This window comes from Atta cephalotes (assembly GCF_000143395.1).
Source record: "Atta cephalotes unplaced genomic scaffold scaffold00049, whole genome shotgun sequence".
Taxonomy (NCBI): Eukaryota; Metazoa; Arthropoda; class Insecta; order Hymenoptera; family Formicidae; genus Atta; species Atta cephalotes.
This window is the reverse complement of record NW_012130113.1, coordinates 50,218-53,550: the sequence shown is the minus strand read 5'-3', so window position 1 is coordinate 53,550 and position 3,333 is coordinate 50,218.

Here is a 3,333-nt window from a genome sequence, read left to right as displayed (position 1 = left end):
TATTAAGAGTTATATTTCAATCTTTATTACTCTGATGATTTACATTCAAATAAAGATTAATAATAAGTTATACATTCTTTAAATAAAGATAAACGCAAACATTTTAAAAATTATAAAACAATTTGAATTAAATATGAATATAAATAGAATTTATATTATACATTTACAGATGTATAAATTAGAGATATCCAAGGACGGTATTCATAGTCCGTTTTTATTTCAAGACTTCTTAAGTAATATCTTAAGAGGCTAATACGAATCTCTGATTCGTGACTTCTTAAAATTGTACTTAAGACGGTCTTGAATGTAAACTCTGACTATGAATACCGACCTAAGATATAGATGAGTTGTAACGAATTCAAGAAATTAAATGTAAATCGTATAATAAAGAATCGTGTAATATTCATCGAAGAATATTAAAACGTAACGAGTAGATTATTTTATTGATTTAATATAATATACGTTAACTACGCAGTAATATTTCGACAGTTAGATGATCGGCGCGCGACCTTGAAGTGGGGACGGCACGGGGTGGCACGGAGCGGCGCGTCATATTTATGCGTAGTTACCGTGCGGTCATTCCCTTACCGAAGCTCGTATAGGCAGGGAGCCGTGTCGCGTGCCATTCTTCTTTACATTCCTTTCTGAAACATAATCGCGAAAAATGTTAAATATAATACGAAACTTTATGAATAATTAATCATACTAGCAATCGTATCATGTGAATATTTATAAAATCAAGTTTCGTATTATATCTTTTATAGCATTTTTCGCGATTGTACTTTTCAAAAAGAAATGTGAAGAAGAACGACACGCGACATGACTCCTTGTCTACACGAATGGTATCACACACGAGTCATAAAAAAGCAATATTAATATGAATACTCTCATGCATTTCCTGCTTTCACAATTAATGCTGTTTAATAATTTAATTAATTTTTTGTTTTTGTGCACCTTTCGTTACGATTAAAAAATTAACCGTAACTTTGGAATGATTTATCGTTAATAAAAGAAATATTTCTCTTTTTTTATTAATCTCTAGCCTATTTTATTTTATTGACTCTAATCATATGTCTTACAGACATCATCTATGTGTATGTATAAATAAAAGATTCAGCTCTTTTATCTGCTCTGACTTTATTTCGCAATGATAACGAATTGCAGATGTGTATTTGATGTTTGTTTCTAAAAGTTAACCGATTGCATAGTAATTGCATAGTAATATAGATAATAGCTATTTATTACATTTTTCAGATTATCTTCCCTCTCACGGGTACACCTTGATGTGATGAGAGGGCTCAATACCCAGAGGATATTTACACGAAAAGAATGGTTTTTCTCAAGTATCTAAAAATTTTCGGATATGTCTGAATATATATTTAGATAAATTTTTAGATATTGAGTAAAATCATTCTCTTCGTGTAAAAATCCAATGGGGAAGCTAACGTACCCTCGTCGCCGATTTACTAGAAAATGAACGAACCGCAGCCGGTTCGTCGCGCCGCGCGTTTCGGGAGTGCCGTTCAAGTTATCGGACTCAAGTTATAGTCTGCGCGCGATTACAGTGTATTCGCGAGTGTTTTACGCGAGTGTCCTGTGCATATTCTGAGAGGAGGTGGAGGTCTGGGAGAGACATCGAGCACCGGTGGAGCAACTTGGCGGTAAATATTATTTTTTATTTATGTAAAATTAACCTTTTTTCACTTGTTTTTAAATCATTTTCTTTGACAATGATTAAAAAATGATTATTTTTAAATCATTGTTAAATGAAATGATTTAAATAATTCTATATTCTATAAAATAATTATATAAAATAATTCTATAAAATTATATATGTTCTCTAAAGTAATATATATGTTCTTTAAAATAATTATACAATAATTATACATATATTAAAGAAGATCTTAGCGAAAATAAATTTGTATAAATTTGTATAAAATTTTAATAATATTTTAAATATATTTTAAAATTAAGTAAATAATATTTTAAAATTTTATACAAGTTTATTTTTGCTAAGACCTTCTTTAGAGAATACCATGTTATATACAGAGGAAAGTCACCGATACCGACATAGGTCTCCTAAAGCGATACCCTCTTATTTCTCAGAAACTTAACTATTGCACTTTATTAATACTAATACAGTCATGATCTGTTTAGCTAATTAAAGAAGTACAAACTCATACGAAATAATTCGTATATTTGTGGCTTATATAGTATTTCTATATCAAATCAACTAAAAACGAATTCTATGATTGTAAAAAGAAAATTCTTACGATTTTTCTTTTGTAAATTGTGTAGTTTAAAAAAATAACAGTGATTATATTATTGATAATATTACATTATTCTAATATGCTTGTAGTTTCCTAAATCAATTTTATTTATATTATTTTTTTTCTTAGTTTTTTTCATAATATGATTTTAAATATAAAATTGAGATGCAGTGTAAACTGCCACATCTGTCTGTAAAACAAATCATGAGTTAACTTAATCTTTATAATGTTACCTCATAATGTCAAATAGCTCTATTGGAGCTGAAGACAATCATCTATATATAGAATAACTCTTGAAAAATTATCGCGTAACATATTTGTATCTTGCAAAACAGGATAAATACTTCAGTAAAAATATTTTATAAGGAAGAGAGTGAAGAGATTCTATATATCTCTTAATATCTTATACATTCACTTGTAGATACTCTGTACAGATAATTCCTGTAAAAGAAAAGGGAATAGGAATACATAACACTGTTGCCTATTGTGTCAGTTTTGGAGCCCATTTTGTCAAGACACTTACCTTATGAAAAAATTAATTATTGCTAAACTGCAAACAATATTATAAAAACTGCTTATACTATCCGATGGAAGACATTTTTTAGTTTGTACTTATATTTTTAAAAAACTTATATTTTATTTTTACCTTTTGCTTAAGAAATATTGTCTAAGAACAAAGTGATATTTCGATATCGATGATTTTCTTCTAATTATTTTAGAAAATACAATACGTATAATTATTTTAGAGAATATATAATTGTTTTATAGCTAATTAAATAATGGGTACAAAATTCGACTTACAAAAATTATATTTTTAAAACTGCATAATTATGTTTCAGCAAACTGCATGCGTTTATATAGCAGTTATTTTTTAAAGATTATTTCTTTACTCTGTTTTAATTTAAATTTTAATTTATTTGTTACAGAATCATCGTTGCGACGTTGCAGATATAACTCCACTGTTGCGCATCGGATTGGTGAGTGGGAATTTTTTCGAATTAAGGAAATAGTCATTTTATTTGAATTTCAACATGTTATTTATTGCAAGCGAGTTTGAGAAATG